Source organism: Elephas maximus, chromosome 12 (assembly GCF_024166365.1).
Source record: "Elephas maximus indicus isolate mEleMax1 chromosome 12, mEleMax1 primary haplotype, whole genome shotgun sequence".
Taxonomy (NCBI): domain Eukaryota; kingdom Metazoa; phylum Chordata; class Mammalia; order Proboscidea; family Elephantidae; genus Elephas; species Elephas maximus.
Window position 1 is genome coordinate 46,587,340 of NC_064830.1, and position 17,042 is coordinate 46,604,381.

The 17,042-nt window shown below is 36.9% G+C and overlaps 1 protein-coding gene and 1 pseudogene across 2 annotated transcripts in view; one reads left to right on the forward strand and one right to left on the reverse strand.

The window, feature by feature from the left end:
* BABAM2 (BRISC and BRCA1 A complex member 2) overlaps nt 1-17,042 on the forward strand; it is a 685,697-nt gene that overhangs the window by 52,016 nt on the left and 616,639 nt on the right. The window lies entirely within an intron of this gene.
* Nucleotides 11,656-12,279, reverse strand: LOC126086953 (39S ribosomal protein L48, mitochondrial-like; annotated as a pseudogene).

Below are 17,042 nucleotides of genomic sequence, written 5' to 3' on the forward strand. Positions count from 1 at the left end.
AGGTTCTTCCATATCTTTTCATAGTTTGATTGCTCATTTGTTTTTCTTGCTGAATAATTCTCTGTTGTATGAATGTACCAAAGTTTGTTTATTCATTCACCTGTTGCAGGACATTTTGGTTGCCTCTGAATTTTGGCAGTTTTGAATAAAGCTAGTATAAACATGTGCAGGTTTTTATGTATACATATGTTTTCAACTCATTTGTGTAAGTACCTAGGGAAGTGATTGCTGGGTCCTATGGTAAATGTATGTCTAGAGTTGTAAGAAACTGCCCGATTGTGTTTCAAAGTGATTGTTCCATTCCATTTTGCATTCCCACCAGCAGTGAGTGAGAGTTCCTGTTGCACATCCTTGCCAACATTTGGTGTTGTCATTGTTTTGGATTTTAGCCATTCTAATAGGTGTGCAGTGGTATCTCTTCATTGTTTTAATTTTCAGTTTCCTAATGACATACGATGTTGTGCATTTTTAAAATATGCTATTTGCCATCTGTATACCTTCTTGGGTGAGGTGTCTATTCAGATGTTTTACCAATTTTGTAATCGGGTTGTTGTTTTCTTATTGTTGGGTTTTAAGAGTTCTTAAGTCCTGTATCAGATATGTGTTTTGCAAACATTTTTTTCCCACCCCACTGAATTATAAATTAAGAACTAATCATTAAATACAATAAATATTTTAAAATTACTTCAGTTCCATATTGTATCTAACTAAGGGAAGGTTAGGGAGGGAAGGAAGAAGGGAGTGGGTAGAGAGGGATAGAAGAGAGCCAGAAGAAAAATATAATCAGGAGATAAATAAAACCAGGGGAGAGGAAAAGAAGATAGAGAAGAAAGAGTGAAGAAAAACAGAGGCAAGTGTTCAGCCATTGAGAGAGGCTCTCAAATAAAGTGAGACACTGAAACTGAAACCCTATCCAAGTGAGCGTGGACTTCAAGATATCATTACTTCTTGAAATGCAAATCTCTCTTTTGTGGTTCATTTCCTTAGAGCCCTGCTGGCCTTGTTTCTGTTCTTGGAGGTCCTCAAGCTCTTTACCAGCTTAGGACTTTTGCTCGTCTTGTTCCTTCTTTTATGGAGCACTCTTCCTCTCTTGTTAGCAATTGCCTAATATCTACAGTGCTTCCAACTTAGGTTGAGTGTAAGTTTATCACAGAGGCCTCTCCTAGCCCAAATCTAAATTAGATCTCCTGGCTGTATTCTGTTTTAACATCCAATTTTAGCACTTATTACAATTTAAAGTTATATGTTTACAGCTGTGATTATTTAATACTGTGCCTTACACCAGATTTTAGCTCCATGAAGCTAGGCATCATGCCTGTTTTGTCCAACACTGTACAACATGTACATGGCACAAAATAGGCACTCATTAAATACTTGTGGAAACTCTGAGAGACTGTACTCTGAATGGAATGATCTCAGTGACCCACCACTTGGAAGTACTGTCTGGGCTTCCAAAGTGCCAAGCTAGAGTAGTATTGATCAGGACTGAATGGCAAGTATATGAAGAGTCAGTTTAAAAAATAATAGGCTATATGGTTGTATTTGTGTGAAAAAAGTCCTCTATATGTGTACATATATGTGTATCTTAATGTATAGAAAGGTAGTGATGTCAGCAAGATGGCAGACTATTCATCTCCAAGCTCCCATTCCCGTCACATGCACCCCCGCCCCTGCACCCCAGAAACATTGAAAAACAAGCAGAAACTATCAGAACCAACTTCATCAGGAACCTGGAAAATAGTCAAAGGTTTACAGCAACCAAAACCAGTTGCTGTCAAGTTGACTCTAACTCGTCGTGACCCATGTGTGTCAGTAAAACTGTACTCCATAGGGTTTTCAATGGCTGATTTTTTGGAAGTAGATCACCCAGCATTTTTTTGTGAGGTACCGCTGGGTGAACTTGAACCTACAGCCTTTCCATTAGCTGCTGAGCATGTTAACTGTTTGCACCATCCAAGGACTCCTTATAGCAACCAAGTGAATGCTATTAAGAAAAACGGCTCTTAAAAATGGTAAGACAGCATTGTGGCTTTTTTCCTTGCTCATGCCCCACTCCTCTTTGGTTTGGTGGCTGACTTGAAGATGGAAACTTCTGTTTTCATGTGAGACGCTGGTCCCTGGTTCTGGAGGCAGCAGAGCAGACTTTACTGACACATTATTGAGTTTTTCTGTTCTAAACTCTCTGGTAGCTACCCGAACAGTTGATGCAAGGCATTTGGCTGTTTCCATCTTGGAACTCACTCAGGGCAGAAACTTGGCAGGTATTGCTTGAAAATACAGTAAGGTGAATGATCAACCCCCACAGCTGCCTTGAGTGAAAGTGTACATGAGATATACAATAAACTGTCTAAGTCCTTGGGGGGGAAAAGCTAGGGAGTGAGTTTCTCTGGGAAATTAGGGTGTTCAAGAGCACCCATATGTATGGGGATGATTTAGGAAGCCAAGTATATACCCAGAACAAGATGAATGCTTGGAAAAGACCTGAGAAAACTTTAATCTTTCATTTTGGGCTGATCTCTAGACGCAGTGTAAGCCTGGATAAGAGTTGAAGGCGTGCCTAGCACAGAGCCAGTCTGCAAAAAACTGGGAGAGATTTTGTTGTTGTTTGTTTCTTTTTTAGCACTTAGCATTCAAGGAAATCTTTTTCAAAACATCAGCTGAATACAAGCTAAAGGAACAGAGACTTTAGTGACCACACACAACAAGGAATACAATTTTTGCAGAAAAATAGTTTGGAAAATGGTCTACTACAGTCTTTAGCAATTAAAGTAAAAACAAAATAAAAACAAATCAGCAAACTCTGGGGAAAGGCAAAACCTGATTTCCAGAGTTGCCACACTATAATATTCAAATGTCCAGTTTTCAAAAAAAAAAAAGAAAAAAAAATTACAAGGCATATAAAGAAACAGAAAAGAATGGCCCATTCAAAGGAGCAATATAACGTGACAGAAACCATTCCTAAGGAAGCTGAGACATTGGATTTACTAGATGAAGATTTTTAAACAACAGGCTTAATTATGTTCAAAGAGCCAAAGGAAAACATGAACAAAGAATTAAAGGGCATCAGAAAAACAATGCATGAACAGAATGAAAATATCAATAAACAGAGATATAAAAAGGAACCAAAAAAATTTTGAAACTGAAAAGTACAATAATTGAAATGAAGATTTTGCTGGAACAGTCCAATAGTAGATTTGAGAAGGTAGAAGACTCACCTAACTTAAGGATAAAACCAAAACCGGACCCCTGCTGTCGAGTCAATTCCAACTCATGGCAACCCTATAGGATGAGTAGAACTGCCCCATAGAGTTTCCAAGCAGTGCCTGGCAGATATGAACTGCCAGCCTCTTGGTTAGCAGCTGTAGCGCTTAACCACTATGCCACTTAAGGATAAAGAAAAAAAAAAAGTTTTTTTTTTTTTTATTTTTAGGACAGTTGAAATGATCAATTCTGAGGAGCAGAAAGAAAAAAGAATGAAGAAAAGTGAACAGAGCTTAAGGGAGCTGTGGGGACACCATCAAGTAAACCAACATATGCATTTTTGGAGTCCAGAAGGAGGAGAGAGAGAAAGGGATGGAAGAAAATATCTGAGGAAATAATGGCCAGAAACTTCCTAAACTTGATTAAAGATGTAAATCTACATATCCATGAATCTCAATGAACTCCAAGTAGGATAAACTCAAAGAGATCCAAAGCAAACCACGTTATTGTCAAACTGCCGAAAGCCAATCAAGAACAGAATCTTACAAGCAGCAATAGAGAAGTGACTTGTCACATAGAAAGGCTCCTCAATAAGATTAACAGCTGATCTCTCATCAGAAACCATGGAGATCAGAAGGCAGTGGGATGACATATTTAAAGTGCTATAAGAAAGAAAAAAAAATGTCAAACAAGAATTCTATGTCTGGTAAGACTTCTCTTCAAAAATGAGGGAGAGTCTAAGACATCTCCAGATAAATAAAAGCTGTTGAAGTTTGTTAACACTAGACCTACCCTATGAGAAATACAAAGGGAGCTCTTCAGGTTGAAAGGAAAGGATGCTAAAAAGTAATTTAAAGCTGTATGAAGAAATAAAGATCACAGGTAAGATAGCTACTTCAGCAAATATAAAAGCCAGTTTTAATATATTTTTGGTGTGTAACTCCAATTTTTATGTCCTACATGATTTAAAGGAGCCCTGGTTATGCAGCGATTAAGAGCCATGGCTGTTAACCAGAAGGTTTGCAGTTCAAATCCACCAACCTCTCCTTGGAAACCCTGTGGGGCAGTTCTTCTCTGTCCTTTAGGGTTGTGAGTTAGAGTTGACTCGACAGCAATGGTTACATGATTTAAAAAACAAATGCATAAAAATAATTATAAATCTATGTTACTGGACATACAATGTTTAAAGACGTAATTTAAGATGACAACAACAACATAAAGCAGTTGGGATAGAGCTGTAGAGGAGCAGGGTTTCCGTATGCTATTGAAGTTCAGAAGAAGGCTCCAGGGATTGACGGAATATCAATTGAGATGTTTCAACAAACAGATGCAGCACTGGAAGTGCTCACTTGTCTGTGCCAAGAAATTTGGAAGACAGCTACCTGGCCAACCAACTGGAAGAGATCCATATTTATGCCTATTTCCAAGAAAGGTGATCCAACTGAATGCAGAAATTATTCAACAATATCATTAATATCACACACAAGCAAAATTTTGCTGAAGATCATTCAAAAGTGGCTGCAGCAGTATATTGACAGGGAACTACCAGAAATTCAGCCCAGATTCAGAAGAGGACATGGAACTAGGGATATCATTGCTGATGTCAGATGGATCCTGGCTGAAAGCAGAGAATACCAGAAGGATGTTTACCTGTGTTTTATTGACTATGCAGTGGCACTTGACTGTGTGGATCATAACAAATTATGGATAACATTGCGAAGAATGGGAATTCCAGAACACTTAAATGTGCTCATGAGGACCCTTTACATAGACCCAGAGGCAGTTGTTCAGACAGAACAAGGGGATACTGAGTGGTTTAAAGTGAAGGAAGGTGTGCGTCAGGGTTATATCCTTTCACCATACCTATTCAATCTGTATGCTGACCAAATAATCCCAGAAGCTGGACTGTATGAAGAAGAGCGGGGGCATCAGGATTGGTTGAAGACTCATTAACAAACTACAATATGCAGATAACACAACCTTGCTTGCTGAAAGTGAAGAGGACTTGAAGCACTTACTGCTAAAAATCAAAGACCACAGCCTTCAATATGGATTACACCTCAACATAAAGAAAACAAAAATCCTCACAACTGGACCAATAAGCAACATCATGATAAATGGAGAAAAGATTGAAGTTGTCAAGGATTTCATTTTATCTGGATTCATAATCAACACCCATGGAAGTAGCAGTCAAGAAATCAAAGGATGTATTATAGCATGGGGCAAATCGGCTGCAAAAGACCTCTTTAAAGTGTTGAAAAGCAAAGATATCACTTTGAAAGCTATGGTGTACCTGACCCAAGCCATGGTATTTTCAGTCACATCATATGCATGTGAAAGCTGGACAATGAATAAAGAAGACCAAAGAAGAATTGATGCTTTTGAATTGTGGTGTTCGCAAAGAATATTGAATATACCATGGACTGCCAGAATAATGAACAAGTCTGTCTTGGAAGAAGTACAATCAGAATGCTCCTTAGAAAAAGGATGGTGAGACTGTGTCTTACCTACTTTGGACATATTGTTAGGAGGGATCAATCCCTGGAGAAGGACATCATGCTTGGCAGAGTACAGGGTCAGCAGAAAAGAGGAAGACCCTCAACAAGATGGATTGACACAGTGGCTGCAACAATGGGCTCAAGCATAATGACAATTGTGAACATGGCTCAGGATGGGGCATGTTTCATTCTGTGGTACATAGGGTTGCTATGAGTTAGAATTGACTCGATGGCACCTAACAGCAATAAGAACAGCAACAACATTGAAGCTAAGTGGGTATCAATTCAAACTATATTGTTATCAATTTAAGATGTTCAATGTAACCTGCATGGCATCTACAAGGAAAACATGTAGAAAAATATGCACAAAAGAAAATGCGAAGGGAATGAAAATGCTTTGCTACAGAAAATAAACTAAACCCAATATAGGCGGCAGTAATGGAGGAAATGAAGGATAAAACAGGTGTAAGGCGTACAGAAAACATAGCATAATGGAAGAAACTTTTCTTTATCGGTAATTACTTTAAATGTAAATGGATTAAACTGTCCAATCAAAAGTCAGAGATTTGCAAAGTGGATTAAAAAACATGATCCAACTATATGATATCTACAAGAGAACCATTTTAGATTCAGCGATACTAATAAGTTGAAAGGGAACGGATGTAGAAAAGTATCCCATGCAAATAGTAACCAAAAGAGAGGTGAGGCAGCTAAGTCAAGATCATACAAAATAGACTTTAAGTCGAAAGCTGTTACAAGGGACAAAAAGAAAAACCCAAACTTGTTGCTGTCAAGTCGATTCTGACTCATAGTGACCCTATAGGACAGAGTAGAACTGCCTGAAAGGGTTTCTAAGGACTGGCTGGTAGATTTGAACTGCTGGCCTTTTGGCTAGCAGCTGAGCTCTTAACCGCTGTGCCACCAGAGCTCCTCTTTGGATATGAATACTTAAAAAAATTAATTGCTGTATAGAATTCAGGTAGACACTTGTTAGGATATTGAAACATTTGTTAAGATATTATAAGTAACTCAGAAAAGTAACTATCCAAAACAGTAATATTTCTTGTAATTTAGCAATAATTTATTACAAATGGGCTAGCTCTCAGAACAACATATAATTTGACAAGAGTTTACAGATGGCTACAAATGAAAGAGTATGGGGAGGGAATGTGATTTCATCGTTGGAACTGGGGCAGAATTTAAGCGCAGGTAGTTATTAAGTCTGTCACTGATTCACTCTTTAACCTAAGTTCTCAGATTCTTTCTTTTTTATTTTTTTTTCCGTTATTCAAGTTACTGAAGGATTAGAAGCTTGAATGAGGTTGCAAACTTTGACTAAAGATGTGATGTAATTATTGGCATTGTGGAGTAATTTCTTATAGCACAGCACTGTGTGTTTAATTTTGCTAAGAATAGTATTTGTCATATTTTCATAGAATAAAAATATGTTTAGGAATTGTTTGTTATTGGCAGGTTTTAAAAAAACATAGCCATCTTTGTATATATTTATATAAGAGATTAAAAGAATTTTTAAGTCAGAAAACAATTCTGGGGACCAAAACAGTTGCTCCTACTTGACTCAATGGCAGTGGGTTTTTTTTTTTTAACTTGAAGAGACTAGGATTGGTAGGCCAGGGAGATGGGCAGGATTGAAGAGATAAAAGGCCATCAACCAAGGAAAACCCTGTGGATCACGATGGCCTTATCTGTAGCCGATCTTGGGATGGTGCAGGACCTGGCAATGTTTTGTTCCATTGTACTTGGGGTTGCCATGAATTGGGGACTGACTCAGTGACAGCTAATGACAACAACCAGTATGATTTCAGAATGTAGCCAGTCATTACTTTAGCTTTGGAGACCTGGGAACATGAGTCTAAGGCAGAGAGACCAGTTTTAGGAGAGAATATAGGCGGAATGCGGAAGTTTGTCAGTCAAGCAGAGGCCAGAAAAATAGAGGCATGGAATGAAGGTTCAAGTTAAAGGGACTTAAGCTGTAAATGGGGTTTAGATTCAAGACATGCTGTGTAAAGCTGTCAGATAGTGGTTTGAGTGAAGGGAACAGGCATTGGCAGAGATCCAGACTAGCAGGTATGCTGGCATCAGGGAAATTCATTAAGTGATATTGGGAAATCAATTTCAGAAAAACTGGCTGTTTATGGCCATGGACTAAGATACAAATAAAATGGATTACAAGAATCAGATTTGAGATGTGCAACAAGACTGACCTGATGTGAGCCTAGGAGAGTGTTCCTGAAGACCCCCTGGTTCCAGCTAGGTCTGGGTTAAGACTTGAGTACAGAATTGATCTGAGCCTGGGGGATTAGAGGTTTGTAGAATATTATTAGAACATTATAGTTTATATAGTGGAATTGCCCCTTAAAGTTACAAAACACAAGCTTCTTTAAGGAAGAAGCAGAGAACAAATCTATGTATTATAGGCTAATAAAAGGAAAACTTCTCAACCTTTTTAACAGTTGGACAATATATAGGTCTATAATGAAGGTTGAAATAGTAGACTTAAAAAATCAATCTGTGCTAGAGATAAGTATTTATTTTAAATCAAGACACTCCTTTGATCTGTTTATGGGGGAACAAATGCTAAGTTTTCTGTTCTATTATAGGAAATTTGAGTGTATGGGCTCTGGAGTTGCCTTACCTGAGTAGAGATCCTGTCTCCATGACATACATGCTGTGTGATTTTTGCCAAAGCTCCTTAATGTTTCTGCAGCTCAGATGCCTCTTCTGCAGATTTGGTCCTGACCTCATAGAGTTGTTGTGAAGATTAAAACCCAACCCATTGCCATCCAGTTGATTCCGATTCATAGCGACCCTGTAGGACAGAACAGAACTACCCATAGAGTTTCTAAGGAGTGCCTGGTGTATTCAAACTGCTGACCTTTTGGTGAGCAGCTGTAGCGCTTAATTATGACACCACCAGCGTTTCTGTTCTGAAAAATAAATGAGATAATATATATAAAGTACTTACCATAGTTCCTGATATGTGACAAACTTTCCATATATGTTAGCTATTAATATGACTTTTTTTCTTTGGTGATTTTAGCAAGCTCTCAAAGACAAAAAAGTAATAAATGACTTTTAGTGATGGCTTTTAGTCGTATTTGAGATGGACATATGGAAGTATGTACCCAAAGCACTCTTAATAGTTGCCTTCGCTGTCTGTAACAGTCGGTATAGACTTAGTACAAATAAGTGCCTGTATATACATGGGCTTTATGTAGTTGGTAGGAAATAGAAAATTTTGTTTGTGTGTGGACAAATACTTGAAGGTTTGCTTCAAGATTAAGTCAATCAATATTGTCATAATACCAGTTTTTTAATACTTAATTTAATAGTACATGAGATCCATGTATAGTTCATAATGGACATCCAGTATCAGAGTATTAAATTGCAAAGTATAAACTAGCTGAAGCTTCATTTGAAAGGATCACTATGTAATAAGAATACAGTGTGGGGAGGTGATTTTTATTGCTTCCAGATTTAAAACTGAGTTACAGTAATTTTAAAATTTCTAAAAAATTATGACTGACTCTCATGGATTATGCCAGCAGTCATTTTGCAAGACTACACAGAAAATATGCCCCTTCAAAAACTAGGTCTTTAAATTAGTTAAATAAGCAGACTTTACCCAAGGATATTTTGGAGCTATATCTGGGTGAAAATGAAGTCGTGTTACAAGTTCTGAGCAGTTGGACGGATAACCTGATTTGGTAAATTTTAAGCAGTCAACTCTATTGGTATCACTGTCAATTTAGCAGAAATATCAGAAGAACACATGGAAAGAAATAGTAGAGAAACCAAGGTAAGTAGGGAAATTAGGAGATATCAAAGCACAGCAGTTTGTCTTCATATCCAAGGACGTTAAGAATCTTTAGAACAGTGTTTCTCAAACTATTTGTGGTGAAGTACCAGACTAAAAAAATTTTTTTTTCCTGTCACCAACTCATACTTTTGTAATATGCAATAATGAAACAAAAAAAGACATGAAAACAAGGCCTGTTTTTTTTTATTATTAGATTCATCAGACTTAAAATTTCTTTTACAGTTTGCTATAAAATCTTTTAAACTCTTATTCTCATTTTTGTATTTATTTAATTATGGATTAGTAACAAACTGTTTTCAGAGCATCATTGGCCACAGACCCCACATTGAGTAGCACTGTTCTAGAGGGTCTCTGCAGTCTAACAATAGTTCAGGAGTCGGCCCTTTTTAGAAATCTATCTCAGATGTGAGACAATACAATATTAATGATAGGTAATTCCTAAATACATGTTTGATAATCTGAGATTTTTTTTTTTCCAAAACAAATTTGTAGAACAAATATGGTAGATGGTTATAAGGATGGACACTTCTCAAAATTGCTAAAATTTTCAGTTAGTAAAAAATCTGAGAGAGCATCATTACTTTGTTTATGTATTCTGCATGTATACTAAAGACCCTGGCTTTTGAGTTGGGAGAAAATGTTTACAATACAGTCTGTTGTAAATACTATTTCTTTATTCCTGCACATTTAAAAGATCAAACATTTTTTGCCATATGCTTGTGAAAGCTGTATATGGATTTGTATTTTCCAAGTTGTTGGTGACTTGAGTGGCATTTTAGATTTTCTCTAATTGTAACTGATGAAGATTTTTAAGGACCATGTTAGGCACATTAAGTCAATTTTTGTTACATTGTTTTTATAAAAAGAAAATATTTATCATACTATTTCTAATCGTTTTCTGTGGTTCATGGCAGAATATATTTCTTCTAAAAACTTAATGAAGAATTGATATTGACTTTAGAAGTCATGTTGAAGTATAATATTGTCTTAATTTATATTTCTAGAATTAAGAATTTCAGGATTGGAAGGCTCTTTAAGCTCTAATGCTTCTCTGCCAAGTGATTGTCCAGGCTGTGTTTACGTATCTCTAGCCATAGGGAACCTCTGTGGACCTCAAGGCAGCTCATTTGGGCAGCTGATACTGTTAGAAAGTTCTTTGTTGATCTGAAACCCTTTTCTCTGACACTTCTACCTGTAAGCACACATCTACCTCTTGGCACAATATAGAATACACGTAATCAATCTTCCATGTGACAGGACTTTGAATAAATGAAGATAGCTATCATGTTTTATATTTTTCTCTTCTGCAGGCTAACATGTAGCCTTTGCTTATGTCATGTGATTTGTGTCCCCTCATCATCATTGTTGGTGTCTCTTGAATGTGATTCAGTTAGTGTCGATACACTTATTAAAATGAAATATCTAGAACTAAACGAAGTGATCAAGGAATAGTTTTGACCACTGTGAAGTAATACTCTTATCTTTATTTTTTGAGAAGCTACATTTCCTGAGGTTGCATTAGCTTCTGGGGCCAGTAAGAATAAACTGGGGAAAAATAAGAATAAATCGATGTTTAGTTTATTCTTATTTTAAGAATTAAAAAATATATATATATATATCTATGTTGCTGTCAAGTCACAACTCCCCCATTCTGTCTTCACTGTTACTAAGAGATTACCAACCGTGGTTTACCTCTTCTATTTGGAAATGCTCCTATTACACATAGTGTAATATGCCTAGACCAGAGTCCTCAAACACATTTCAGGATATAGTTTTTTTTTCCCCCCGACTTCATAGCAGATTTTTATTAGATGGAAGATAGTTGGGGTTAGCTCCAAGTCCTCAAACACATTTCAGGATATAGTTTTTTTTCCCCCCCTGACTTCATAGCAGATTTTTATTAGATGGAAGATAGTTGGGGTTAGCTCCAAGATAAGTGGTTGACAAATGGCAAGCACAGTTATACCACAGAGGAGAGGAGGCATTCCTGACTGTGAGAATGGATACTTATGATATCCAAGAGCCATGGTCCCCTGCTTAACTCTGACCACCCAGGAAACTTTTCTCCTTAGCACTCAGTATCACCAGTGCTGGCATGAAAGAGTCTACAGTGAGTTAGTTCAGCTTGGCCAACATTTCTTCTAGTTCTGGTTGAGCTTTGAACCCTCCCTTGGGGCTTTCTTCAATGTGCTCCTTCACTGATGATCTGACTCCTTCAGGAAGATTGTTTTGGATTGTTTCCAAGAAAATCTCTGCAAATGTAGAACTCAAACTGCTGATCTGAACTCAAGGGTGATAAAGACTGAGTCCAGGAAAATTTTGTTGCCTTGGTCCTGTAGCCGTAACACCTCCATGGTTTTCTTGGGCAATGCATAACTTTCCTCCATGTTAATGGGGAGATCGTTGCAGAGATTGTGAAACATATTAGGCATAACTCTGCCAGTGCCATGTTGTACACAGCAAGGTGAACACTTACAACCCCATATTCGTAATCTGTCCCCAGATTGCTGGATTTTACTTCCTATTCTCTTTTCCTTCTTGGGCTCTTCTGCTGTAATTAGGTGGATCTTCAATGCCATGGGTGAGCTTTGTTTTGTAGTGCCGACTGGTACTTAGTAGAATGCCAGCTGCAGAACAGATGTGGTTCTCTCCTGAGGTTCTGCACCTTCAGCAGGAGAAGGCTTGTTTGAAAATGGTATCATTCTTTAGCCACGGGGCCTTTCCGAGGGCTCCACTCATCCTTTGCCACTGTGGTCTATAATTATACAAACCAAAGATCCTCTCCAGCAGCCATGATCCCTGGGCATCTGTAAACACTCAGGATGTAAAGTATTTTAATAATTCTTTTGGTCGCTACTTATGTGCCAGGCACTGTGCTGAGCTCTGAGGATGCAAGCAAAGTTGATGACTAAGATCCTGCTTTTGAGTCTACTGGGAGAAGACAGAAATCACAGAGTTGTACAAATATTTGTTTATATAATTGCAGTGATAGAGGAGAATGTACAGAAATGGTATTATAGAAGCAGCATTCTAACTCAGCTTGGGAAGAGCAAGGAAAGATTTCTTGATGGTCAAAGGTGAATAACAGCTCAGGGAAGCAAAAAATGTTCAAGCACCGAAAGGAAAAATTTTGCATAAGGGCTTGGTATATGGGAGATGAACTGTCTCATGTCTTCCACAGAGTACTTACAGCAGTGATTGTAATGGATTTCGTGAGGCTATTGAAACTTATCATGGTGGATTTCTTCTACAGGTGGCATTGCTAATTTTTTCCTTTTTTCTAATTTCTTTTGATGCTAGTTTTTCTCTCCCTTTATACAAATGATGTCTAATGATCTTTTTTTTTTTTTTTAAATTTAGAGTATAATTCATGCAGAGCAAAATGCATCAATCTTAAGTACTCAACAAAATTATTTTACCTATGAGTCTGCCAACCACACGATATGGAATATTTTCATCCTCTTCTCAGTCATTATTCCTTTCCTCAAGAGATAGCACCTGTTGTTATTACTTCACATAGATTAAAAATTCAAGAGTTTTATATAAATAGAATCATACAGTAAATGCACTTTTGTGTTTAGCTTCTTTTGCTCAACAATGTTTTTGAGATTCTTTTATATATCAGTAGTTCATTTATTTTTCTTTCTTTTTTTTTTTTTTTATTCCTGTGAAGTATTCCATTGTATACAATTGTTTATTTATTCTTCTGTTAATGAACATTTGGGGGTGTTTCCAGTGTTGGCCCATATGAATAAAGCTGCCCCAGATATTTACAAGTATTTTTATGACCATATGCACTCACTTCTATTGGGTATATACCCAGGAGTGGAATTTTGAGTCACAGGGTTAGGCATATGTTTAATTTTACTAGAAACTGCCAATTTTCTAAAATGGTTGTATTTTTAGTTAATATTAAACATTTTTTATATAACTAGTTGCCATTATATATTGTATAATACATATTTTGTTCCTATTTTATCCCCTACCCATTTAAATTTTAAGGCACAGGTTTACTATGTCTATTCTTTGTTGTCTTAGGTATTACAGATTTCAGAAGGCATGGTTGATCTCTCCCAAGGACCTTGTCACTCTGTCTCAAATTTTATTGTTTTCCTTTTTGGTCAGATTTAGGTCCACAGAAACAATTTCATGATAGGCGAGGTCATATCTGTTTTATGCACAGATACTTACTACTGGCTGGCACAATGCCTAATAGATGGTAGGCATTCAGTTAATATTTATTGCACAAGTGAATTGTCAGCAAGTTCAAATCAAGAACTTATCAATACTTCTTTTTGTTAGACTGTCTTCAAATGTATGGGTACTTGAAAATATCCCTCACTACCGTATCTTGGTTCTGGGTGTTTTTTCTTGCCCTTTTTAATTTTACCAATAACAAATCATCCATTTTCCTTTACAAAGGAAGTCTGTAATAGACTTCTATTTCCTACAACAACTCTCTTGCTTTTACCCTAGGTTTCGTGAATTTGTCAGCTTTATACCCTTTTAATATTTCTATCTCATTGTTTTGATTTCCATGAGATAATAGTAACCATTCAAATTAATTAGTTTAATATTAATGCTTTGCAAGTTGGTACAGATATATCAAGGAGCTCTGGTGGTGCAGTGGTTAAAGTGCTTGACTGCAAGACAAAAGGTTGAAGATTTACAGCCTTGGAAACCTTATGAGGCAGTTGTACTCTGTCCTACTGGGTTGCTATGAGTTGGAATCAACTTGATGGCAGTGGATTTTGGTTTATGGTGTAGATATATCTGTGCCTGTCTAAAAGTGTTATATCTGAAGTCCCTTTCTGTTTCCTGCTATAAATTGCTGAGTACCTCCTGAACTTTGATTCGTCTTTCATGTCAGTCCTTCTGTCCTCTTAGAAATTGTTTTTATGAATTCATCTGAACATTTTATTCCTCCTGTTCAACATTCATCTTAAAATATTCTTGGAGTAAAAAACTAAATACAGATAGATGACAAATACATATAAAAGATGAGCTTTACTAACAATAGTTTTTTATCAGTAAAAATAAAAATATTTTAAAAATTATAGTGTTTGGTAGCTGTTGTTGCATGCTGTCAAGTCGATCCTGACTCACAGTGACCCTATATGATAGAGTATAACTGCCCCATAGGGCTTCCTAGATTGTAATCTTTACAGGAGCAGATTGCCAGGTCTTTTCTTCCACCGAGCATCTTGTACGTTCAAACCACCATCTTTTGGTTAGCAGCTGAGTGCTTTACTGTTCTGCGCCATCAGTCTCCTTATATTTGGTAATAGAGATTCTCATGTTATGCTGGTGGGAAAGTAAACTGATAGTTTTTTTTGGAAAGCAGTTTGGTAACATATATCAAGAGGCTTAAAAATGTCCAAACTTTTTATATCAGTAATTTCCCCTGTAGAACTCTGTCATTAGTAAATGATCAAAAATACAAAAAAAAAGAAAAATTTACATTCGGGACTGGGCAAGTATATTAAATATGCTGTGACACATAAGGAGTTATGGGAGATCCCAAGTGCCTGCCCATGGGAGACTGGTTGAGTAAACTGTGGTATACCCACACAATGGAATGCTTTGATGATGTGACAAAGAATGAAGAAGAGCTTTATGAGGTGAAATGATTGCTGGGATATATCGTTAAGGGATAAAAGCAAGCTGTAAAAGAACGTATGCTTAAGTTCCAGTTGTTGTCCAATCGATTGTGACTCGTGGTGGCCCTGTGTGTGTCAAAGTAGAACTGTGCTCTGTAGGGTTTTCAATGGCTGATTTTTTGGAAGTAGATTGCCAGTCCTTTCTTCTGAGGCACCTCTGGGCAGACTCGAACCACCAACCTTTTGGTTAGCAGCCAATTACCTTAACCTTTGCATGACCCAGGGCTACAAAAAAAAGGAGAGGAGAAAGAAAAATTTACACATGTGTTTGCATATTTTTGCAAAAACAAACCAGGAAGGATAAACCAGAAACTAGTAAAAATGCTTAGCCATAAGGGATGGGTGGGAACAGGGTGGAAGGGACAGAGGTGCGAACAAAGTTTCTTTGAAAATACCTTTTTATATAGTTTTGACGTTTGAATCAAGTGAATGTTTTGCATATTCAAAAACTAATATTAAATTTAGAAGAATGAATAAGGCAAACTCAGTTTAAGTATAAACAGAAAAATGAACCCATCTGCATATCAAACTGATAACAAAATCACGCAGAGGATTAATTCAGATAACTTTGGACTGTGATACTCTGACTGCATGTCTTTAGCAGGATATATCCCAAGAACAAAAATAGTTGGAAAGTTTTAAATTTTGCTGAATAGGTTTATTTTTAGTAATAATGTTAAGATTATAATTTCTGACACTATGTCTATTGTAGGACAAAGCAAATAATTAAATATTTTAATGCTATTAAGAACCAAGAGTTTTTACTCTAAGAGACAGACTTGGATAAATAAAATATTAGATAAAGAAAAACCTGTAATGTTAGTTTGAATTGCAGAATAAATTTGTATTTTCTATTTTTTAATTTATTTTTTATTTTTGTACACTGAAAATTCCTGAATTAATGGCACACCTAGCATTGATTTTGGTTTCTAGAAGGAATCAGGGTTCCTTGGAGAAATGCTGATTTTGTAACTGCCTCAAGAAAAGTACAAGGTGAAATTTGGCACATCACGTTACACCAGAAAGCGAAGAAATGGTGAAAATCTAATAGATTATGCCAGAAGGACATGACCTGGCTTGAAGGGGTTTCCACTGGCCTAATCTGGAAAAATTTGAGAGTAGAAAGCATAATGACAGTAGTAGGTTATAGCATTTTTAACTAAAAAAAAAAAATAATAACGATGAGTTTGTGGAGGAGGGAGGGTGTGTGGACCTTGATTAGCCCTTATCCAGCTGCCATCGAGTCATTTGTGACTCATGGAGACCCCCATGTGTGTCCCAGTAGAACTGTGCTTCATAGGGTTTTCAATGGCGATTTTTTGGAAGTAAGTTGCCAGAGTTTCTTTTGAGGCACCTTTGAGTGGCCCTGAATTTCCAGCCTTTTGGTTAGCAGCAGAGCTTGTTAATCTTTTGTACCACACAGCATCTCCTGATTAGATTTCAGATTGGGGAGAAATAAAGGGAACTCATGAAAGAGATTTTGGGACAATTGGGAATATTTTAATATGGTCTGAGGATTAGAGGTGGTAGGAATTACCGATTTTTTAAAATGATTATCTGGTTATGTATCAGCGTGCACTTAGTTTTAGGAAATGCAGGCTGAAGGATTTAGGGATGAGGTGTCGTGATGCCAGCAATTTACATTCACATGATTTACCCCCAAACCAATATAGATAGACACACACACACACTGATAACAGTAGTTTGAAAGATAAATCATTTAAGTTTCTCTTATACTTTTTTTAGTTTTTGAATTTGAGATAATTTTAATTTTTTGTGTGCAGCCATTTCTGGGTGATACTTTCTCAGACTGGTGGCTGACCAGAGGAGATCCCATTGCTT